The 19270-nt window shown below is 54.8% G+C and overlaps 44 non-coding genes across 44 annotated transcripts; 9 read left to right on the top strand and 35 right to left on the bottom strand.

Moving 5' to 3' along the window:
• Positions 1–186: 186 nt before the first annotated feature.
• Positions 187–257, bottom strand: Trnag-gcc (transfer RNA glycine (anticodon GCC)). The gene has a single exon. It is a non-coding gene; the product is annotated as a tRNA-Gly (tRNA).
• A 340-nt stretch (positions 258–597) lies between these two features.
• On the top strand, positions 598–669 carry Trnag-ucc (transfer RNA glycine (anticodon UCC)). Its single transcript has one exon. It is a non-coding gene; the product is annotated as a tRNA-Gly (tRNA).
• Positions 670–1280: 611 nt separating this feature from the next.
• Trnai-aau (transfer RNA isoleucine (anticodon AAU)) lies at positions 1281–1354 on the bottom strand. The gene has a single exon. It is a non-coding gene; the product is annotated as a tRNA-Ile (tRNA).
• Positions 1355–1552: 198 nt separating this feature from the next.
• On the bottom strand, positions 1553–1624 carry Trnae-uuc (transfer RNA glutamic acid (anticodon UUC)). Its single transcript has one exon. It is a non-coding gene; the product is annotated as a tRNA-Glu (tRNA).
• Positions 1625–1929: 305 nt separating this feature from the next.
• Trnam-cau (transfer RNA methionine (anticodon CAU)) lies at positions 1930–2002 on the bottom strand. The gene has a single exon. It is a non-coding gene; the product is annotated as a tRNA-Met (tRNA).
• Positions 2003–2383: 381 nt separating this feature from the next.
• Trnag-gcc (transfer RNA glycine (anticodon GCC)) lies at positions 2384–2454 on the bottom strand. Its single transcript has one exon. It is a non-coding gene; the product is annotated as a tRNA-Gly (tRNA).
• Positions 2455–2794: 340 nt separating this feature from the next.
• On the top strand, positions 2795–2866 carry Trnag-ucc (transfer RNA glycine (anticodon UCC)). The gene has a single exon. It is a non-coding gene; the product is annotated as a tRNA-Gly (tRNA).
• Positions 2867–3468: 602 nt separating this feature from the next.
• On the bottom strand, positions 3469–3542 carry Trnai-aau (transfer RNA isoleucine (anticodon AAU)). The gene has a single exon. It is a non-coding gene; the product is annotated as a tRNA-Ile (tRNA).
• Positions 3543–3740: 198 nt separating this feature from the next.
• Trnae-uuc (transfer RNA glutamic acid (anticodon UUC)) lies at positions 3741–3812 on the bottom strand. The gene has a single exon. It is a non-coding gene; the product is annotated as a tRNA-Glu (tRNA).
• Positions 3813–4117: 305 nt separating this feature from the next.
• Positions 4118–4190, bottom strand: Trnam-cau (transfer RNA methionine (anticodon CAU)). Its single transcript has one exon. It is a non-coding gene; the product is annotated as a tRNA-Met (tRNA).
• A 380-nt stretch (positions 4191–4570) lies between these two features.
• Trnag-gcc (transfer RNA glycine (anticodon GCC)) lies at positions 4571–4641 on the bottom strand. Its single transcript has one exon. It is a non-coding gene; the product is annotated as a tRNA-Gly (tRNA).
• A 340-nt stretch (positions 4642–4981) lies between these two features.
• On the top strand, positions 4982–5053 carry Trnag-ucc (transfer RNA glycine (anticodon UCC)). The gene has a single exon. It is a non-coding gene; the product is annotated as a tRNA-Gly (tRNA).
• A 602-nt stretch (positions 5054–5655) lies between these two features.
• Positions 5656–5729, bottom strand: Trnai-aau (transfer RNA isoleucine (anticodon AAU)). The gene has a single exon. It is a non-coding gene; the product is annotated as a tRNA-Ile (tRNA).
• A 198-nt stretch (positions 5730–5927) lies between these two features.
• Trnae-uuc (transfer RNA glutamic acid (anticodon UUC)) lies at positions 5928–5999 on the bottom strand. Its single transcript has one exon. It is a non-coding gene; the product is annotated as a tRNA-Glu (tRNA).
• A 305-nt stretch (positions 6000–6304) lies between these two features.
• Trnam-cau (transfer RNA methionine (anticodon CAU)) lies at positions 6305–6377 on the bottom strand. Its single transcript has one exon. It is a non-coding gene; the product is annotated as a tRNA-Met (tRNA).
• A 381-nt stretch (positions 6378–6758) lies between these two features.
• Trnag-gcc (transfer RNA glycine (anticodon GCC)) lies at positions 6759–6829 on the bottom strand. Its single transcript has one exon. It is a non-coding gene; the product is annotated as a tRNA-Gly (tRNA).
• Positions 6830–7169: 340 nt separating this feature from the next.
• Trnag-ucc (transfer RNA glycine (anticodon UCC)) lies at positions 7170–7241 on the top strand. Its single transcript has one exon. It is a non-coding gene; the product is annotated as a tRNA-Gly (tRNA).
• A 602-nt stretch (positions 7242–7843) lies between these two features.
• Positions 7844–7917, bottom strand: Trnai-aau (transfer RNA isoleucine (anticodon AAU)). Its single transcript has one exon. It is a non-coding gene; the product is annotated as a tRNA-Ile (tRNA).
• A 198-nt stretch (positions 7918–8115) lies between these two features.
• Trnae-uuc (transfer RNA glutamic acid (anticodon UUC)) lies at positions 8116–8187 on the bottom strand. The gene has a single exon. It is a non-coding gene; the product is annotated as a tRNA-Glu (tRNA).
• Positions 8188–8492: 305 nt separating this feature from the next.
• Trnam-cau (transfer RNA methionine (anticodon CAU)) lies at positions 8493–8565 on the bottom strand. Its single transcript has one exon. It is a non-coding gene; the product is annotated as a tRNA-Met (tRNA).
• Positions 8566–8946: 381 nt separating this feature from the next.
• Positions 8947–9017, bottom strand: Trnag-gcc (transfer RNA glycine (anticodon GCC)). The gene has a single exon. It is a non-coding gene; the product is annotated as a tRNA-Gly (tRNA).
• A 340-nt stretch (positions 9018–9357) lies between these two features.
• Trnag-ucc (transfer RNA glycine (anticodon UCC)) lies at positions 9358–9429 on the top strand. Its single transcript has one exon. It is a non-coding gene; the product is annotated as a tRNA-Gly (tRNA).
• Positions 9430–10031: 602 nt separating this feature from the next.
• On the bottom strand, positions 10032–10105 carry Trnai-aau (transfer RNA isoleucine (anticodon AAU)). Its single transcript has one exon. It is a non-coding gene; the product is annotated as a tRNA-Ile (tRNA).
• A 198-nt stretch (positions 10106–10303) lies between these two features.
• On the bottom strand, positions 10304–10375 carry Trnae-uuc (transfer RNA glutamic acid (anticodon UUC)). The gene has a single exon. It is a non-coding gene; the product is annotated as a tRNA-Glu (tRNA).
• Positions 10376–10680: 305 nt separating this feature from the next.
• Trnam-cau (transfer RNA methionine (anticodon CAU)) lies at positions 10681–10753 on the bottom strand. Its single transcript has one exon. It is a non-coding gene; the product is annotated as a tRNA-Met (tRNA).
• A 380-nt stretch (positions 10754–11133) lies between these two features.
• Positions 11134–11204, bottom strand: Trnag-gcc (transfer RNA glycine (anticodon GCC)). The gene has a single exon. It is a non-coding gene; the product is annotated as a tRNA-Gly (tRNA).
• Positions 11205–11544: 340 nt separating this feature from the next.
• Trnag-ucc (transfer RNA glycine (anticodon UCC)) lies at positions 11545–11616 on the top strand. The gene has a single exon. It is a non-coding gene; the product is annotated as a tRNA-Gly (tRNA).
• A 602-nt stretch (positions 11617–12218) lies between these two features.
• Positions 12219–12292, bottom strand: Trnai-aau (transfer RNA isoleucine (anticodon AAU)). Its single transcript has one exon. It is a non-coding gene; the product is annotated as a tRNA-Ile (tRNA).
• Positions 12293–12490: 198 nt separating this feature from the next.
• On the bottom strand, positions 12491–12562 carry Trnae-uuc (transfer RNA glutamic acid (anticodon UUC)). The gene has a single exon. It is a non-coding gene; the product is annotated as a tRNA-Glu (tRNA).
• Positions 12563–12867: 305 nt separating this feature from the next.
• Positions 12868–12940, bottom strand: Trnam-cau (transfer RNA methionine (anticodon CAU)). The gene has a single exon. It is a non-coding gene; the product is annotated as a tRNA-Met (tRNA).
• Positions 12941–13321: 381 nt separating this feature from the next.
• On the bottom strand, positions 13322–13392 carry Trnag-gcc (transfer RNA glycine (anticodon GCC)). Its single transcript has one exon. It is a non-coding gene; the product is annotated as a tRNA-Gly (tRNA).
• Positions 13393–13732: 340 nt separating this feature from the next.
• On the top strand, positions 13733–13804 carry Trnag-ucc (transfer RNA glycine (anticodon UCC)). The gene has a single exon. It is a non-coding gene; the product is annotated as a tRNA-Gly (tRNA).
• A 612-nt stretch (positions 13805–14416) lies between these two features.
• Trnai-aau (transfer RNA isoleucine (anticodon AAU)) lies at positions 14417–14490 on the bottom strand. The gene has a single exon. It is a non-coding gene; the product is annotated as a tRNA-Ile (tRNA).
• A 198-nt stretch (positions 14491–14688) lies between these two features.
• On the bottom strand, positions 14689–14760 carry Trnae-uuc (transfer RNA glutamic acid (anticodon UUC)). Its single transcript has one exon. It is a non-coding gene; the product is annotated as a tRNA-Glu (tRNA).
• Positions 14761–15065: 305 nt separating this feature from the next.
• Positions 15066–15138, bottom strand: Trnam-cau (transfer RNA methionine (anticodon CAU)). The gene has a single exon. It is a non-coding gene; the product is annotated as a tRNA-Met (tRNA).
• Positions 15139–15518: 380 nt separating this feature from the next.
• Positions 15519–15589, bottom strand: Trnag-gcc (transfer RNA glycine (anticodon GCC)). Its single transcript has one exon. It is a non-coding gene; the product is annotated as a tRNA-Gly (tRNA).
• A 340-nt stretch (positions 15590–15929) lies between these two features.
• Trnag-ucc (transfer RNA glycine (anticodon UCC)) lies at positions 15930–16001 on the top strand. Its single transcript has one exon. It is a non-coding gene; the product is annotated as a tRNA-Gly (tRNA).
• A 602-nt stretch (positions 16002–16603) lies between these two features.
• On the bottom strand, positions 16604–16677 carry Trnai-aau (transfer RNA isoleucine (anticodon AAU)). The gene has a single exon. It is a non-coding gene; the product is annotated as a tRNA-Ile (tRNA).
• Positions 16678–16875: 198 nt separating this feature from the next.
• Positions 16876–16947, bottom strand: Trnae-uuc (transfer RNA glutamic acid (anticodon UUC)). Its single transcript has one exon. It is a non-coding gene; the product is annotated as a tRNA-Glu (tRNA).
• A 305-nt stretch (positions 16948–17252) lies between these two features.
• Positions 17253–17325, bottom strand: Trnam-cau (transfer RNA methionine (anticodon CAU)). The gene has a single exon. It is a non-coding gene; the product is annotated as a tRNA-Met (tRNA).
• Positions 17326–17706: 381 nt separating this feature from the next.
• On the bottom strand, positions 17707–17777 carry Trnag-gcc (transfer RNA glycine (anticodon GCC)). Its single transcript has one exon. It is a non-coding gene; the product is annotated as a tRNA-Gly (tRNA).
• A 340-nt stretch (positions 17778–18117) lies between these two features.
• Trnag-ucc (transfer RNA glycine (anticodon UCC)) lies at positions 18118–18189 on the top strand. The gene has a single exon. It is a non-coding gene; the product is annotated as a tRNA-Gly (tRNA).
• Positions 18190–18791: 602 nt separating this feature from the next.
• Trnai-aau (transfer RNA isoleucine (anticodon AAU)) lies at positions 18792–18865 on the bottom strand. The gene has a single exon. It is a non-coding gene; the product is annotated as a tRNA-Ile (tRNA).
• A 198-nt stretch (positions 18866–19063) lies between these two features.
• Trnae-uuc (transfer RNA glutamic acid (anticodon UUC)) lies at positions 19064–19135 on the bottom strand. Its single transcript has one exon. It is a non-coding gene; the product is annotated as a tRNA-Glu (tRNA).
• Between the last annotated feature and the right edge of the window lie 135 nt (positions 19136–19270).

The following is a 19270-nucleotide window of genomic DNA, read 5'->3' on the forward strand; positions in this document are numbered from 1 at the left end:
GGACACAGCAACTTGCGAGGCCAGGCCGACGCTAGTCTGTAGAACACCATGCGAGCGTCCTAGTGGGGACCCGCGAGTGCTGCGTTCTCGGTTCTTCTCAAGGGAATCCTGCTATACATTCATGTGGATCGTGCATCTCAAGCGCGCAAGCCACACGGCAGCATTATCGTGGGAAAAGCAAAATGATGCATCGGCCGGGAATCGAACCCGGGCCGCCCGCGTGGCAGGCGAGCATTCTACCACTGAACCACCGATGCTCGGGCCGGTAGTAACTGCACGCTGCTTCCCGAGCAGATGTCTCAAGGGAAAGTGGGACTGCCGTCAAGCGCCGTAGCATTCTGTCGAGAAGATGCTGCAGACGCTGAATCCTGCACTGTACTGCTTAAAAATGCCGCCAGAACGCGGTCCTCTGCGTACTCTTGCGTCGCCGGCGCCGACTCTTGCCAAGGATGCGAAATGTGCGCGGATACGCTGTCCGAACGCGCCTGGATGTGCTCCCCTAGCCTACCTCGAAATGCGCCTGCCAGGTACGATCACCTTCGGCCGCTGCCGACAGGCGGGAAGCCGACACAGCGCGGCGTCGGGGCGCTCGCTTGTGCGGTGGTGGTGTAATGGTCAGCATAGTTGCCTTCCAAGCAGTTGGTCCGGGTTCGATTCCCGGCCACCGCAACAGGCTTTTTAATGTCACGTATGAGTACTTTCGCCACGCGCCCTTAACTTAATGTTTTTTCCCCCTCTTACTCGCTGCAGACCAGCCTATAGTGTGTCTCGACTGTCTCGACTGTCTCGACTTGTCTCGACTTTGCTCAGCTGACGCGAGAGCTGACGCTCTCCAATCGGCCTATATCAAAACGACAAGCACGAGAAACGACTGAGAGAGGTAAGGAGAGGCGAGGCGATGTACACACAGCACGCCCGTTCATTTCACGGTGGCGTCTCCCTGACCGAATCGGGCTGTAGCTCCGAAAACAAAGGAGAAAGAAAAATAGGAAGTAAAACTGCCAACAGTACCCTGTGTCCCCATGCGCTCTCCCGCCCAAGTACCGACAAGGGCCAAAGTTGTTACGCATCGGCAATCGGACATTTCCTTTCATCTTCTCTTTATCGGTTGAGAACCAGTGTATTCAACATATTATGGCCATTGCCGAGTGAATGCTGTAGCGCTTCCCGACAAGTCGGGTTCGGATCCTCTGTCAACTTCCACGCAGGGTGATGATGTTTTGGTCATCACACTCGCCAGCTGAAATCGGCGCTGCCTTTTCGTGGTAGTAAAAGCGTTGTGGCCCGTGGGGGGATCGAACCCACGACCTTCGCGTTATTAGCACGACGCTCTAACCAACTGAGCTAACGGGCCTCGACAGTTGCGCTCGCTCAGCCCTACGCTGCAAACGTATGGCATGAAGCCGTACACCATTTCTATGGTCGTCGGATGTCTGCTTCCCTCGTCTATACTCTGCTGACGGTCACGAAACAGTAGATATATTGCGAGCAGGACGGGAAACGGCAGCTCGGACAGCTCAAACTTGTCACGATTCGTGTGGAAAAAGTTCCGTTCCGGTACCGGGAATCGAACCCGGGCCTCCTGGGTGAAAGCCAGGTATCCTAGCCACTAGACCACACCGGATGTGGGCGTTCCTGACGCGGATCGGACGGTCGCTTGTAGCATTTCGTGTCGTGTCCCGCGTCGGCGCCCTTCTCTCTTTGCGAGCGTCTTTGCGCATACTGACTGGCAAGGCGCGCACCTCAAACGTCTCAGAGCAATGTTTTTGGCTTCATGCTGTGCTAGGAGAAGAGGAAAAGGGAAGCTGTAAGTAGCAATAACAGGGAGTAAACATTTTCCCGCTGAAGCGTTGAAAACGTTGTGGATAACAAACAAGAAATAAGTTGGTGCCCTAGCAACAGCATCACCATCAGTCACAGAAAATTAAATGCCCCGGGTGAGGATCGAACTCACGACCTTAAGATTATGAGACTTACGCGCTGCCTACTGCGCTACCGAGGCACAGGTGAAGCGCTTGTCCTGGAAACTGGCTAAGTACCACACCCAATGTTAGACGTAAAGACACTGTACTTCCTGGATAACGTGTTCTGTTGCTACACGTGCATTGCCAGCCCAGTTGATTGCGGTGTTGCTGCAGCTTTTGCAAACGATAGGCAGCACTCCTTGTCGTTAACGTTCAGTGCCTCGGAGGCACCTGGACACAGCAACTTGTGAGGCCAGGCCGACGCTAGTCTGTAGAACACCATGCGAGCGTCCTAGTGGGGACCCGCGAGTGCTGCGTTCTCGGTTCTTCTCAAGGGAATCCAGCTATACATTCATGTGGATCGTGCATCTCAAGCGCGCAAGCCACACGGCAGCATTATCGTGGGAAAAGCAAAATGATGCATCGGCCGGGAATCGAACCCGGGCCGCCCGCGTGGCAGGCGAGCACTCTGCCACTGAACCACCGATGCTCGGGCCGGTAGTAACTGCACGCTGCTTCCCGAGCAGATGTCTCAAGGGAAAGTGGGACTGCCGTCAAGCGCCGTAGCATTCTGTCGAGAAGATGCTGCAGACGCTGAATCCTGCACTGTACTGCTTAAAAATGCCGCCAGAACGCGGTCCTCTGCGTACTCTTGCGTCGCCGGCGCCGACTCTTGCCAAGGATGCGAAATGTGCGCGGATACGCTGTCCGAACGCGCCTGGATGTGCTCCCCTAGCCTACCTCGAAATGCGCCTGCCAGGTACGATCACCTTCGGCCGCTGCCGACAGGCGGGAAGCCGACACAGCGCGGCGTCGGGGCGCTCGCTTGTGCGGTGGTGGTGTAATGGTCAGCATAGTTGCCTTCCAAGCAGTTGGTCCGGGTTCGATTCCCGGCCACCGCAACAGGCTTTTTAATGTCACGTATGAGTACTTTCGCCACGCGCCCTTAACTTAATGTTTTTTCCCCCTCTTACTCGCTGCAGACCAGCCTATAGTGTGTCTCGACTGTCTCGACTTGTCTCGACTTTGCTCAGCTGACGCGAGAGCTGACGCTCTCCAATCGGCCTATATCAAAACGACAAGCACGAGAAACGACTGAGAGAGGTAAGGAGAGGCGAGGCGATGTACACACAGCACGCCCGTTCATTTCACGGTGGCGTCTCCCTGACCGAATCGGGCTGTAGCTCCGAAAACAAAGGAGAAAGAAAAATAGGAAGTAAAACTGCCAACAGTACCCTGTGTCCCCATGCGCTCTCCCGCCCAAGTACCGACAAGGGCCAAAGTTGTTACGCATCGGCAATCGGACATTTCCTTTCATCTTCTCTTTATCGGTTGAGAACCAGTGTATTCAACATATTATGGCCATTGCCGAGTGAATGCTGTAGCGCTTCCCGACAAGTCGGGTTCGGATCCTCTGTCAACTTCCACGCAGGGTGATGATGTTTTGGTCATCACACTCGCCAGCTGAAATCGGCGCTGCCTTTTCGTGGTAGTAAAAGCGTTGTGGCCCGTGGGGGGATCGAACCCACGACCTTCGCGTTATTAGCACGACGCTCTAACCAACTGAGCTAACGGGCCTCGACAGTTGCACTCGCTCAGCCCTACGCTGCAAACGTATGGCATGAAGCCGTACACCATTTCTATGGTCGTCGGATGTCTGCTTCCCTCGTCTATACTCTGCTGACGGTCACGAAACAGTAGATATATTGCGAGCAGGACGGGAAACGGCAGCTCGGACAGCTCAAACTTGTCACGATTCGTGTGGAAAAAGTTCCGTTCCGGTACCGGGAATCGAACCCGGGCCTCCTGGGTGAAAGCCAGGTATCCTAGCCACTAGACCACACCGGATGCGGGCGTTCCTGCGGCGGATCGGACGGTCGCTTGTAGCATTTCGTGTCGTGTCCCGCGTCGGCGCCCTTCTCTCTTTGCGAGCGTCTTTGCGCATACTGACTGGCAAGGCGCGCACCTCAAACGTCTCAGAGCAATGTTTTTGGCTTCATGCTGTGCTAGGAGAAGAGGAAAAGGGAAGCTGTAAGTAGCAATAACAGGGAGTAAACATTTTCCCGCTGAAGCGTTGAAAACGTTGTGGATAAAAAACAAGAAATAAGTTGGTGCCCTAGCAACAGCATCACCATCAGTCACAGAAAATTAAATGCCCCGGGTGAGGATCGAACTCACGACCTTAAGATTATGAGACTTACGCGCTGCCTACTGCGCTACCGAGGCACAGGTGAAGCGCTTGTCCTGGAAACTGGGTAAGTACCACACCCAATGTTAGACGTAAAGACACTGTACTTCCTGGATAACGTGTTCTGTTGCTACACGTGCATTGCCAGCCCAGTTGATTGCGGTGTTGCTGCAGATTTGCAAACGATAGGCAGCACTCCTTGTCGTTAACGTTCAGTGCCTCGGAGGCACCTGGACACAGCAACTTGCGAGGCCAGGCCGACGCTAGTCTGTAGAACACCATGCGAGCGTCCTAGTGGGGACCCGCGAGTGCTGCGTTCTCGGTTCTTCTCAAGGGAATCCTGCTATACATTCATGTGGATCGTGCATCTCAAGCGCGCAAGCCACACGGCAGCATTATCGTGGGAAAAGCAAAATGATGCATCGGCCGGGAATCGAACCCGGGCCGCCCGCGTGGCAGGCGAGCATTCTACCACTGAACCACCGATGCTCGGGCCGGTAGTAACTGCACGCTGCTTCCCGAGCAGATGTCTCAAGGGAAAGTGGGACTGCCGTCAAGCGCCGTAGCATTCTGTCGAGAAGATGCTGCAGACGCTGAATCCTGCACTGTACTGCTTAAAAATGCCGCCAGAACGCGGTCCTCTGCGTACTCTTGCGTCGCCGGCGCCGACTCTTGCCAAGGATGCGAAATGTGCGCGGATACGCTGTCCGAACGCGCCTGGATGTGCTCCCCTAGCCTACCTCGAAATGCGCCTGCCAGGTACGATCACCTTCGGCCGCTGCCGACAGGCGGGAAGCCGACACAGCGCGGCGTCGGGGCGCTCGCTTGTGCGGTGGTGGTGTAATGGTCAGCATAGTTGCCTTCCAAGCAGTTGGTCCGGGTTCGATTCCCGGCCACCGCAACAGGCTTTTTAATGTCACGTATGAGTACTTTCGCCACGCGCCCTTAACTTAATGTTTTTTCCCCCTCTTACTCGCTGCAGACCAGCCTATAGTGTGTCTCGACTGTCTCGACTTGTCTCGACTTTGCTCAGCTGACGCGAGAGCTGACGCTCTCCAATCGGCCTATATCAAAACGACAAGCACGAGAAACGACTGAGAGAGGTAAGGAGAGGCGAGGCGATGTACACACAGCACGCCCGTTCATTTCACGGTGGCGTCTCCCTGACCGAATCGGGCTGTAGCTCCGAAAACAAAGGAGAAAGAAAAATAGGAAGTAAAACTGCCAACAGTACCCTGTGTCCCCATGCGCTCTCCCGCCCAAGTACCGACAAGGGCCAAAGTTGTTACGCATCGGCAATCGGACATTTCCTTTCATCTTCTCTTTATCGGTTGAGAACCAGTGTATTCAACATATTATGGCCATTGCCGAGTGAATGCTGTAGCGCTTCCCGACAAGTCGGGTTCGGATCCTCTGTCAACTTCCACGCAGGGTGATGATGTTTTGGTCATCACACTCGCCAGCTGAAATCGGCGCTGCCTTTTCGTGGTAGTAAAAGCGTTGTGGCCCGTGGGGGGATCGAACCCACGACCTTCGCGTTATTAGCACGACGCTCTAACCAACTGAGCTAACGGGCCTCGACAGTTGCGCTCGCTCAGCCCTACGCTGCAAACGTATGGCATGAAGCCGTACACCATTTCTATGGTCGTCGGATGTCTGCTTCCCTCGTCTATACTCTGCTGACGGTCACGAAACAGTAGATATATTGCGAGCAGGACGGGAAACGGCAGCTCGGACAGCTCAAACTTGTCACGATTCGTGTGGAAAAAGTTCCGTTCCGGTACCGGGAATCGAACCCGGGCCTCCTGGGTGAAAGCCAGGTATCCTAGCCACTAGACCACACCGGATGTGGGCGTTCCTGACGCGGATCGGACGGTCGCTTGTAGCATTTCGTGTCGTGTCCCGCGTCGGCGCCCTTCTCTCTTTGCGAGCGTCTTTGCGCATACTGACTGGCAAGGCGCGCACCTCAAACGTCTCAGAGCAATGTTTTTGGCTTCATGCTGTGCTAGGAGAAGAGGAAAAGGGAAGCTGTAAGTAGCAATAACAGGGAGTAAACATTTTCCCGCTGAAGCGTTGAAAACGTTGTGGATAACAAACAAGAAATAAGTTGGTGCCCTAGCAACAGCATCACCATCAGTCACAGAAAATTAAATGCCCCGGGTGAGGATCGAACTCACGACCTTAAGATTATGAGACTTACGCGCTGCCTACTGCGCTACCGAGGCACAGGTGAAGCGCTTGTCCTGGAAACTGGCTAAGTACCACACCCAATGTTAGACGTAAAGACACTGTACTTCCTGGATAACGTGTTCTGTTGCTACACGTGCATTGCCAGCCCAGTTGATTGCGGTGTTGCTGCAGCTTTTGCAAACGATAGGCAGCACTCCTTGTCGTTAACGTTCAGTGCCTCGGAGGCACCTGGACACAGCAACTTGTGAGGCCAGGCCGACGCTAGTCTGTAGAACACCATGCGAGCGTCCTAGTGGGGACCCGCGAGTGCTGCGTTCTCGGTTCTTCTCAAGGGAATCCAGCTATACATTCATGTGGATCGTGCATCTCAAGCGCGCAAGCCACACGGCAGCATTATCGTGGGAAAAGCAAAATGATGCATCGGCCGGGAATCGAACCCGGGCCGCCCGCGTGGCAGGCGAGCACTCTGCCACTGAACCACCGATGCTCGGGCCGGTAGTAACTGCACGCTGCTTCCCGAGCAGATGTCTCAAGGGAAAGTGGGACTGCCGTCAAGCGCCGTAGCATTCTGTCGAGAAGATGCTGCAGACGCTGAATCCTGCACTGTACTGCTTAAAAATGCCGCCAGAACGCGGTCCTCTGCGTACTCTTGCGTCGCCGGCGCCGACTCTTGCCAAGGATGCGAAATGTGCGCGGATACGCTGTCCGAACGCGCCTGGATGTGCTCCCCTAGCCTACCTCGAAATGCGCCTGCCAGGTACGATCACCTTCGGCCGCTGCCGACAGGCGGGAAGCCGACACAGCGCGGCGTCGGGGCGCTCGCTTGTGCGGTGGTGGTGTAATGGTCAGCATAGTTGCCTTCCAAGCAGTTGGTCCGGGTTCGATTCCCGGCCACCGCAACAGGCTTTTTAATGTCACGTATGAGTACTTTCGCCACGCGCCCTTAACTTAATGTTTTTTCCCCCTCTTACTCGCTGCAGACCAGCCTATAGTGTGTCTCGACTGTCTCGACTTGTCTCGACTTTGCTCAGCTGACGCGAGAGCTGACGCTCTCCAATCGGCCTATATCAAAACGACAAGCACGAGAAACGACTGAGAGAGGTAAGGAGAGGCGAGGCGATGTACACACAGCACGCCCGTTCATTTCACGGTGGCGTCTCCCTGACCGAATCGGGCTGTAGCTCCGAAAACAAAGGAGAAAGAAAAATAGGAAGTAAAACTGCCAACAGTACCCTGTGTCCCCATGCGCTCTCCCGCCCAAGTACCGACAAGGGCCAAAGTTGTTACGCATCGGCAATCGGACATTTCCTTTCATCTTCTCTTTATCGGTTGAGAACCAGTGTATTCAACATATTATGGCCATTGCCGAGTGAATGCTGTAGCGCTTCCCGACAAGTCGGGTTCGGATCCTCTGTCAACTTCCACGCAGGGTGATGATGTTTTGGTCATCACACTCGCCAGCTGAAATCGGCGCTGCCTTTTCGTGGTAGTAAAAGCGTTGTGGCCCGTGGGGGGATCGAACCCACGACCTTCGCGTTATTAGCACGACGCTCTAACCAACTGAGCTAACGGGCCTCGACAGTTGCGCTCGCTCAGCCCTACGCTGCAAACGTATGGCATGAAGCCGTACACCATTTCTATGGTCGTCGGATGTCTGCTTCCCTCGTCTATACTCTGCTGACGGTCACGAAACAGTAGATATATTGCGAGCAGGACGGGAAACGGCAGCTCGGACAGCTCAAACTTGTCACGATTCGTGTGGAAAAAGTTCCGTTCCGGTACCGGGAATCGAACCCGGGCCTCCTGGGTGAAAGCCAGGTATCCTAGCCACTAGACCACACCGGATGTGGGCGTTCCTGACGCGGATCGGACGGTCGCTTGTAGCATTTCGTGTCGTGTCCCGCGTCGGCGCCCTTCTCTCTTTGCGAGCGTCTTTGCGCATACTGACTGGCAAGGCGCGCACCTCAAACGTCTCAGAGCAATGTTTTTGGCTTCATGCTGTGCTAGGAGAAGAGGAAAAGGGAAGCTGTAAGTAGCAATAACAGGGAGTAAACATTTTCCCGCTGAAGCGTTGAAAACGTTGTGGATAACAAACAAGAAATAAGTTGGTGCCCTAGCAACAGCATCACCATCAGTCACAGAAAATTAAATGCCCCGGGTGAGGATCGAACTCACGACCTTAAGATTATGAGACTTACGCGCTGCCTACTGCGCTACCGAGGCACAGGTGAAGCGCTTGTCCTGGAAACTGGCTAAGTACCACACCCAATGTTAGACGTAAAGACACTGTACTTCCTGGATAACGTGTTCTGTTGCTACACGTGCATTGCCAGCCCAGTTGATTGCGGTGTTGCTGCAGCTTTTGCAAACGATAGGCAGCACTCCTTGTCGTTAACGTTCAGTGCCTCGGAGGCACCTGGACACAGCAACTTGTGAGGCCAGGCCGACGCTAGTCTGTAGAACACCATGCGAGCGTCCTAGTGGGGACCCGCGAGTGCTGCGTTCTCGGTTCTTCTCAAGGGAATCCAGCTATACATTCATGTGGATCGTGCATCTCAAGCGCGCAAGCCACACGGCAGCATTATCGTGGGAAAAGCAAAATGATGCATCGGCCGGGAATCGAACCCGGGCCGCCCGCGTGGCAGGCGAGCACTCTGCCACTGAACCACCGATGCTCGGGCCGGTAGTAACTGCACGCTGCTTCCCGAGCAGATGTCTCAAGGGAAAGTGGGACTGCCGTCAAGCGCCGTAGCATTCTGTCGAGAAGATGCTGCAGACGCTGAATCCTGCACTGTACTGCTTAAAAATGCCGCCAGAACGCGGTCCTCTGCGTACTCTTGCGTCGCCGGCGCCGACTCTTGCCAAGGATGCGAAATGTGCGCGGATACGCTGTCCGAACGCGCCTGGATGTGCTCCCCTAGCCTACCTCGAAATGCGCCTGCCAGGTACGATCACCTTCGGCCGCTGCCGACAGGCGGGAAGCCGACACAGCGCGGCGTCGGGGCGCTCGCTTGTGCGGTGGTGGTGTAATGGTCAGCATAGTTGCCTTCCAAGCAGTTGGTCCGGGTTCGATTCCCGGCCACCGCAACAGGCTTTTTAATGTCACGTATGAGTACTTTCGCCACGCGCCCTTAACTTAATGTTTTTTCCCCCTCTTACTCGCTGCAGACCAGCCTATAGTGTGTCTCGACTGTCTCGACTTGTCTCGACTTTGCTCAGCTGACGCGAGAGCTGACGCTCTCCAATCGGCCTATATCAAAACGACAAGCACGAGAAACGACTGAGAGAGGTAAGGAGAGGCGAGGCGATGTACACACAGCACGCCCGTTCATTTCACGGTGGCGTCTCCCTGACCGAATCGGGCTGTAGCTCCGAAAACAAAGGAGAAAGAAAAATAGGAAGTAAAACTGCCAACAGTACCCTGTGTCCCCATGCGCTCTCCCGCCCAAGTACCGACAAGGGCCAAAGTTGTTACGCATCGGCAATCGGACATTTCCTTTCATCTTCTCTTTATCGGTTGAGAACCAGTGTATTCAACATATTATGGCCATTGCCGAGTGAATGCTGTAGCGCTTCCCGACAAGTCGGGTTCGGATCCTCTGTCAACTTCCACGCAGGGTGATGATGTTTTGGTCATCACACTCGCCAGCTGAAATCGGCGCTGCCTTTTCGTGGTAGTAAAAGCGTTGTGGCCCGTGGGGGGATCGAACCCACGACCTTCGCGTTATTAGCACGACGCTCTAACCAACTGAGCTAACGGGCCTCGACAGTTGCACTCGCTCAGCCCTACGCTGCAAACGTATGGCATGAAGCCGTACACCATTTCTATGGTCGTCGGATGTCTGCTTCCCTCGTCTATACTCTGCTGACGGTCACGAAACAGTAGATATATTGCGAGCAGGACGGGAAACGGCAGCTCGGACAGCTCAAACTTGTCACGATTCGTGTGGAAAAAGTTCCGTTCCGGTACCGGGAATCGAACCCGGGCCTCCTGGGTGAAAGCCAGGTATCCTAGCCACTAGACCACACCGGATGCGGGCGTTCCTGCGGCGGATCGGACGGTCGCTTGTAGCATTTCGTGTCGTGTCCCGCGTCGGCGCCCTTCTCTCTTTGCGAGCGTCTTTGCGCATACTGACTGGCAAGGCGCGCACCTCAAACGTCTCAGAGCAATGTTTTTGGCTTCATGCTGTGCTAGGAGAAGAGGAAAAGGGAAGCTGTAAGTAGCAATAACAGGGAGTAAACATTTTCCCGCTGAAGCGTTGAAAACGTTGTGGATAAAAAACAAGAAATAAGTTGGTGCCCTAGCAACAGCATCACCATCAGTCACAGAAAATTAAATGCCCCGGGTGAGGATCGAACTCACGACCTTAAGATTATGAGACTTACGCGCTGCCTACTGCGCTACCGAGGCACAGGTGAAGCGCTTGTCCTGGAAACTGGGTAAGTACCACACCCAATGTTAGACGTAAAGACACTGTACTTCCTGGATAACGTGTTCTGTTGCTACACGTGCATTGCCAGCCCAGTTGATTGCGGTGTTGCTGCAGATTTGCAAACGATAGGCAGCACTCCTTGTCGTTAACGTTCAGTGCCTCGGAGGCACCTGGACACAGCAACTTGCGAGGCCAGGCCGACGCTAGTCTGTAGAACACCATGCGAGCGTCCTAGTGGGGACCCGCGAGTGCTGCGTTCTCGGTTCTTCTCAAGGGAATCCTGCTATACATTCATGTGGATCGTGCATCTCAAGCGCGCAAGCCACACGGCAGCATTATCGTGGGAAAAGCAAAATGATGCATCGGCCGGGAATCGAACCCGGGCCGCCCGCGTGGCAGGCGAGCATTCTACCACTGAACCACCGATGCTCGGGCCGGTAGTAACTGCACGCTGCTTCCCGAGCAGATGTCTCAAGGGAAAGTGGGACTGCCGTCAAGCGCCGTAGCATTCTGTCGAGAAGATGCTGCAGACGCTGAATCCTGCACTGTACTGCTTAAAAATGCCGCCAGAACGCGGTCCTCTGCGTACTCTTGCGTCGCCGGCGCCGACTCTTGCCAAGGATGCGAAATGTGCGCGGATACGCTGTCCGAACGCGCCTGGATGTGCTCCCCTAGCCTACCTCGAAATGCGCCTGCCAGGTACGATCACCTTCGGCCGCTGCCGACAGGCGGGAAGCCGACACAGCGCGGCGTCGGGGCGCTCGCTTGTGCGGTGGTGGTGTAATGGTCAGCATAGTTGCCTTCCAAGCAGTTGGTCCGGGTTCGATTCCCGGCCACCGCAACAGGCTTTTTAATGTCACGTATGAGTACTTTCGCCACGCGCCCTTAACTTAATGTTTTTTCCCCCTCTTACTCGCTGCAGACCAGCCTATAGTGTGTCTCGACTGTCTCGACTTGTCTCGACTTTGCTCAGCTGACGCGAGAGCTGACGCTCTCCAATCGGCCTATATCAAAACGACAAGCACGAGAAACGACTGAGAGAGGTAAGGAGAGGCGAGGCGATGTACACACAGCACGCCCGTTCATTTCACGGTGGCGTCTCCCTGACCGAATCGGGCTGTAGCTCCGAAAACAAAGGAGAAAGAAAAATAGGAAGTAAAACTGCCAACAGTACCCTGTGTCCCCATGCGCTCTCCCGCCCAAGTACCGACAAGGGCCAAAGTTGTTACGCATCGGCAATCGGACATTTCCTTTCATCTTCTCTTTATCGGTTGAGAACCAGTGTATTCAACATATTATGGCCATTGCCGAGTGAATGCTGTAGCGCTTCCCGACAAGTCGGGTTCGGATCCTCTGTCAACTTCCACGCAGGGTGATGATGTTTTGGTCATCACACTCGCCAGCTGAAATCGGCGCTGCCTTTTCGTGGTAGTAAAAGCGTTGTGGCCCGTGGGGGGATCGAACCCACGACCTTCGCGTTATTAGCACGACGCTCTAACCAACTGAGCTAACGGGCCTCGACAGTTGCGCTCGCTCAGCCCTACGCTGCAAACGTATGGCATGAAGCCGTACACCATTTCTATGGTCGTCGGATGTCTGCTTCCCTCGTCTATACTCTGCTGACGGTCACGAAACAGTAGATATATTGCGAGCAGGACGGGAAACGGCAGCTCGCACAGCTCAAACTTGTCACGATTCGTGTGGAAAAAGTTCCGTTCCGGTACCGGGAATCGAACCCGGGCCTCCTGGGTGAAAGCCAGGTATCCTAGCCACTAGACCACACCGGATGTGGGCGTTCCTGACGCGGATCGGACGGTCGCTTGTAGCATTTCGTGTCGTGTCCCGCGTCGGCGCCCTTCTCTCTTTGCGAGCGTCTTTGCGCATACTGACTGGCAAGGCGCGCACCTCAAACGTCTCAGAGCAATGTTTTTGGCTTCATGCTGTGCTAGGAGAAGAGGAAAAGGGAAGCTGTAAGTAGCAATAACAGGGAGTAAACATTTTCCCGCTGAAGCGTTGAAAACGTTGTGGATAACAAACAAGAAATAAGTTGGTGCCCTAGCAACAGCATCACCATCAGTCACAGAAAATTAAATGCCCCGGGTGAGGATCGAACTCACGACCTTAAGATTATGAGACTTACGCGCTGCCTACTGCGCTACCGAGGCACAGGTGAAGCGCTTGTCCTGGAAACTGGCTAAGTACCACACCCAATGTTAGACGTAAAGACACTGTACTTCCTGGATAACGTGTTCTGTTGCTACACGTGCATTGCCAGCCCAGTTGATTGCGGTGTTGCTGCAGCTTTTGCAAACGATAGGCAGCACTCCTTGTCGTTAACGTTCAGTGCCTCGGAGGCACCTGGACACAGCAACTTGTGAGGCCAGGCCGACGCTAGTCTGTAGAACACCATGCGAGCGTCCTAGTGGGGACCCGCGAGTGCTGCGTTCTCGGTTCTTCTCAAGGGAATCCTGCTATACATTCATGTGGATCGTGCATCTCAAGCGCGCAAGCCACACGGCAGCATTATCGTGGGAAAAGCAAAATGATGCATCGGCCGGGAATCGAACCCGGGCCGCCCGCGTGGCAGGCGAGCACTCTGCCACTGAACCACCGATGCTCGGGCCGGTAGTAACTGCACGCTGCTTCCCGAGCAGATGTCTCAAGGGAAAGTGGGACTGCCGTCAAGCGCCGTAGCATTCTGTCGAGAAGATGCTGCAGACGCTGAATCCTGCACTGTACTGCTTAAAAATGCCGCCAGAACGCGGTCCTCTGCGTACTCTTGCGTCGCCGGCGCCGACTCTTGCCAAGGATGCGAAATGTGCGCGGATACGCTGTCCGAACGCGCCTGGATGTGCTCCCCTAGCCTACCTCGAAATGCGCCTGCCAGGTACGATCACCTTCGGCCGCTGCCGACAGGCGGGAAGCCGACACAGCGCGGCGTCGGGGCGCTCGCTTGTGCGGTGGTGGTGTAATGGTCAGCATAGTTGCCTTCCAAGCAGTTGGTCCGGGTTCGATTCCCGGCCACCGCAACAGGCTTTTTAATGTCACGTATGAGTACTTTCGCCACGCGCCCTTAACTTAATGTTTTTTCCCCCTCTTACTCGCTGCAGACCAGCCTATAGTGTGTCTCGACTGTCTCGACTTGTCTCGACTTGTCTCGACTTTGCTCAGCTGACGCGAGAGCTGACGCTCTCCAATCGGCCTATATCAAAACGACAAGCACGAGAAACGACTGAGAGAGGTAAGGAGAGGCGAGGCGATGTACACACAGCACGCCCGTTCATTTCACGGTGGCGTCTCCCTGACCGAATCGGGCTGTAGCTCCGAAAACAAAGGAGAAAGAAAAATAGGAAGTAAAACTGCCAACAGTACCCTGTGTCCCCATGCGCTCTCCCGCCCAAGTACCGACAAGGGCCAAAGTTGTTACGCATCGGCAATCGGACATTTCCTTTCATCTTCTCTTTATCGGTTGAGAACCAGTGTATTCAACATATTATGGCCATTGCCGAGTGAATGCTGTAGCGCTTCCCGACAAGTCGGGTTCGGATCCTCTGTCAACTTCCACGCAGGGTGATGATGTTTTGGTCATCACACTCGCCAGCTGAAATCGGCGCTGCCTTTTCGTGGTAGTAAAAGCGTTGTGGCCCGTGGGGGGATCGAACCCACGACCTTCGCGTTATTAGCACGACGCTCTAACCAACTGAGCTAACGGGCCTCGACAGTTGCACTCGCTCAGCCCTACGCTGCAAACGTATGGCATGAAGCCGTACACCATTTCTATGGTCGTCGGATGTCTGCTTCCCTCGTCTATACTCTGCTGACGGTCACGAAACAGTAGATATATTGCGAGCAGGACGGGAAACGGCAGCTCGGACAGCTCAAACTTGTCACGATTCGTGTGGAAAAAGTTCCGTTCCGGTACCGGGAATCGAACCCGGGCCTCCTGGGTGAAAGCCAGGTATCCTAGCCACTAGACCACACCGGATGCGGGCGTTCCTGCGGCGGATCGGACGGTCGCTTGTAGCATTTCGTGTCGTGTCCCGCGTCGGCGCCCTTCTCTCTTTGCGAGCGTCTTTGCGCATACTGACTGGCAAGGCGCGCACCTCAAACGTCTCAGAGCAATGTTTTTGGCTTCATGCTGTGCTAGGAGAAGAGGAAAAGGGAAGCTGTAAGTAGCAATAACAGGGAGTAAACATTTTCCCGCTGAAGCGTTGAAAACGTTGTGGATAAAAAACAAGAAATAAGTTGGTGCCCTAGCAACAGCATCACCATCAGTCACAGAAAATTAAATGCCCCGGGTGAGGATCGAACTCACGACCTTAAGATTATGAGACTTACGCGCTGCCTACTGCGCTACCGAGGCACAGGTGAAGCGCTTGTCCTGGAAACTGGGTAAGTACCACACCCAATGTTAGACGTAAAGACACTGTACTTCCTGGATAACGTGTTCTGTTGCTACACGTGCATTGCCAGCCCAGTTGATTGCGGTGTTGCTGCAGATTTGCAAACGATAGGCAGCACTCCTTGTCGTTAACGTTCAGTGCCTCGGAGGCACCTGGACACAGCAACTTGCGAGGCCAGGCCGACGCTAGTCTGTAGAACACCATGCGAGCGTCCTAGTGGGGACCCGCGAGTGCTGCGTTCTCGGTTCTTCTCAAGGGAATCCTGCTATACATTCATGTGGATCGTGCATCTCAAGCGCGCAAGCCACACGGCAGCATTATCGTGGGAAAAGCAAAATGATGCATCGGCCGGGAATCGAACCCGGGCCGCCCGCGTGGCAGGCGAGCATTCTACCACTGAACCACCGATGCTCGGGCCGGTAGTAACTGCACGCTGCTTCCCGAGCAGATGTCTCAAGGGAAAGTGGGACTGCCGTCAAGCGCCGTAGCATTCTGTCGAGAAGATGCTGCAGACGCTGAATCCTGCACTGTACTGCTTAAAAATGCCGCCAGAACGCGGTCCTCTGCGTACTCTTGCGTCGCCGGCGCCGACTCTTGCCAAGGATGCGAAATGTGCGCGGATACGCTGTCCGAACGCGCCTGGATGTGCTCCCCTAGCCTACCTCGAAATGCGCCTGCCAGGTACGATCACCTTCGGCCGCTGCCGACAGGCGGGAAGCCGACACAGCGCGGCGTCGGGGCGCTCGCTTGTGCGGTGGTGGTGTAATGGTCAGCATAGTTGCCTTCCAAGCAGTTGGTCCGGGTTCGATTCCCGGCCACCGCAACAGGCTTTTTAATGTCACGTATGAGTACTTTCGCCACGCGCCCTTAACTTAATGTTTTTTCCCCCTCTTACTCGCTGCAGACCAGCCTATAGTGTGTCTCGACTGTCTCGACTTGTCTCGACTTTGCTCAGCTGACGCGAGAGCTGACGCTCTCCAATCGGCCTATATCAAAACGACAAGCACGAGAAACGACTGAGAGAGGTAAGGAGAGGCGAGGCGATGTACACACAGCACGCCCGTTCATTTCACGGTGGCGTCTCCCTGACCGAATCGGGCTGTAGCTCCGAAAACAAAGGAGAAAGAAAAATAGGAAGTAAAACTGCCAACAGTACCCTGTGTCCCCATGCGCTCTCCCGCCCAAGTACCGACAAGGGCCAAAGTTGTTACGCATCGGCAATCGGACATTTCCTTTCATCTTCTCTTTATCGGTTGAGAACCAGTGTATTCAACATATTATGGCCATTGCCGAGTGAATGCTGTAGCGCTTCCCGACAAGTCGGGTTCGGATCCTCTGTCAACTTCCACGCAGGGTGATGATGTTTTGGTCATCACACTCGCCAGCTGAAATCGGCGCTGCCTTTTCGTGGTAGTAAAAGCGTTGTGGCCCGTGGGGGGATCGAACCCACGACCTTCGCGTTATTAGCACGACGCTCTAACCAACTGAGCTAACGGGCCTCGACAGTTGCGCTCGCTCAGCCCTACGCTGCAAACGTATGGCATGAAGCCGTACACCATTTCTATGGTCGTCGGATGTCTGCTTCCCTCGTCTATACTCTGCTGACGGTCACGAAACAGTAGATATATTGCGAGCAGGACGGGAAACGGCAGCTCGGACAGCTCAAACTTGTCACGATTCGTGTGGAAAAAGTTCCGTTCCGGTACCGGGAATCGAACCCGGGCCTCCTGGGTGAAAGCCAGGTATCCTAGCCACTAGACCACACCGGATGTGGGCGTTCCTGACGCGGATCGGACGGTCGCTTGTAGCATTTCGTGTCGTGTCCCGCGTCGGCGCCCTTCTCTCTTTGCGAGCGTCTTTGCGCATACTGACTGGCAAGGCGCGCACCTCAAACGTCTCAGAGCAATGTTTTTGGCTTCATGCTGTGCTAGGAGAAGAGGAAAAGGGAAGCTGTAAGTAGCAATAACAGGGAGTAAACATTTTCCCGCTGAAGCGTTGAAAACGTTGTGGATAACAAACAAGAAATAAGTTGGTGCCCTAGCAACAGCATCACCATCAGTCACAGAAAATTAAATGCCCCGGGTGAGGATCGAACTCACGACCTTAAGATTATGAGACTTACGCGCTGCCTACTGCGCTACCGAGGCACAGGTGAAGCGCTTGTCCTGGAAACTGGCTAAGTACCACACCCAATGTTAGACGTAAAGACACTGTACTTCCTGGATAACGTGTTCTGTTGCTACACGTGCATTGCCAGCCCAGTTGATTGCGGTGTTGCTGCAGCTTTTGCAAACGATAGGCAGCACTCCTTGTCGTTAACGTTCAGTGCCTCGGAGGCACCTGGACACAGCAACTTGTGAGGCCAGGCCGACGCTAGTCTGTAGAACACCATGCGAGCGTCCTAGTGGGGACCCGCGAGTGCTGCGTTCTCGGTTCTTCTCAAGGGAATCCAGCTATACATTCATGTGGATCGTGCATCTCAAGCGCGCAAGCCACACGGCAGCATTATCGTGGGAAAAGCAAAATGATGCATCGGCCGGGAATCGAACCCGGGCCGCCCGCGTGGCAGGCGAGCACTCTGCCACTGAACCACCGATGCTCGGGCCGGTAGTAACTGCACGCTGCTTCCCGAGCAGATGTCTCAAGGGAAAGTGGGACTGCCGTCAAGCGCCGTAGCATTCTGTCGAGAAGATGCTGCAGACGCTGAATCCTGCACTGTACTGCTTAAAAATGCCGCCAGAACGCGGTCCTCTGCGTACTCTTGCGTCGCCGGCGCCGACTCTTGCCAAGGATGCGAAATGTGCGCGGATACGCTGTCCGAACGCGCCTGGATGTGCTCCCCTAGCCTACCTCGAAATGCGCCTGCCAGGTACGATCACCTTCGGCCGCTGCCGACAGGCGGGAAGCCGACACAGCGCGGCGTCGGGGCGCTCGCTTGTGCGGTGGTGGTGTAATGGTCAGCATAGTTGCCTTCCAAGCAGTTGGTCCGGGTTCGATTCCCGGCCACCGCAACAGGCTTTTTAATGTCACGTATGAGTACTTTCGCCACGCGCCCTTAACTTAATGTTTTTTCCCCCTCTTACTCGCTGCAGACCAGCCTATAGTGTGTCTCGACTGTCTCGACTTGTCTCGACTTTGCTCAGCTGACGCGAGAGCTGACGCTCTCCAATCGGCCTATATCAAAACGACAAGCACGAGAAACGACTGAGAGAGGTAAGGAGAGGCGAGGCGATGTACACACAGCACGCCCGTTCATTTCACGGTGGCGTCTCCCTGACCGAATCGGGCTGTAGCTCCGAAAACAAAGGAGAAAGAAAAATAGGAAGTAAAACTGCCAACAGTACCCTGTGTCCCCATGCGCTCTCCCGCCCAAGTACCGACAAGGGCCAAAGTTGTTACGCATCGGCAATCGGACATTTCCTTTCATCTTCTCTTTATCGGTTGAGAACCAGTGTATTCAACATATTATGGCCATTGCCGAGTGAATGCTGTAGCGCTTCCCGACAAGTCGGGTTCGGATCCTCTGTCAACTTCCACGCAGGGTGATGATGTTTTGGTCATCACACTCGCCAGCTGAAATCGGCGCTGCCTTTTCGTGGTAGTAAAAGCGTTGTGGCCCGTGGGGGGATCGAACCCACGACCTTCGCGTTATTAGCACGACGCTCTAACCAACTGAGCTAACGGGCCTCGACAGTTGCACTCGCTCAGCCCTACGCTGCAAACGTATGGCATGAAGCCGTACACCATTTCTATGGTCGTCGGATGTCTGCTTCCCTCGTCTATACTCTGCTGACGGTCACGAAACAGTAGATATATTGCGAGCAGGACGGGAAACGGCAGCTCGGACAGCTCAAACTTGTCACGATTCGTGTGGAAAAAGTTCCGTTCCGGTACCGGGAATCGAACCCGGGCCTCCTGGGTGAAAGCCAGGTATCCTAGCCACTAGACCACACCGGATGCGGGCGTTCCTGCGGCGGATCGGACGGTCGCTTGTAGCATTTCGTGTCGTGTCCCGCGTCGGCGCCCTTCTCTCTTTGCGAGCGTCTTTGCGCATACTGACTGGCAAGGCGCGCACCTCAAACGTCTCAGAGC

The sequence above is a fragment of the Schistocerca nitens genome, unplaced genomic scaffold (genome assembly GCF_023898315.1).
Source record: "Schistocerca nitens isolate TAMUIC-IGC-003100 unplaced genomic scaffold, iqSchNite1.1 HiC_scaffold_250, whole genome shotgun sequence".
Lineage (NCBI taxonomy): Eukaryota > Metazoa > Arthropoda > Insecta > Orthoptera > Acrididae > Schistocerca > Schistocerca nitens.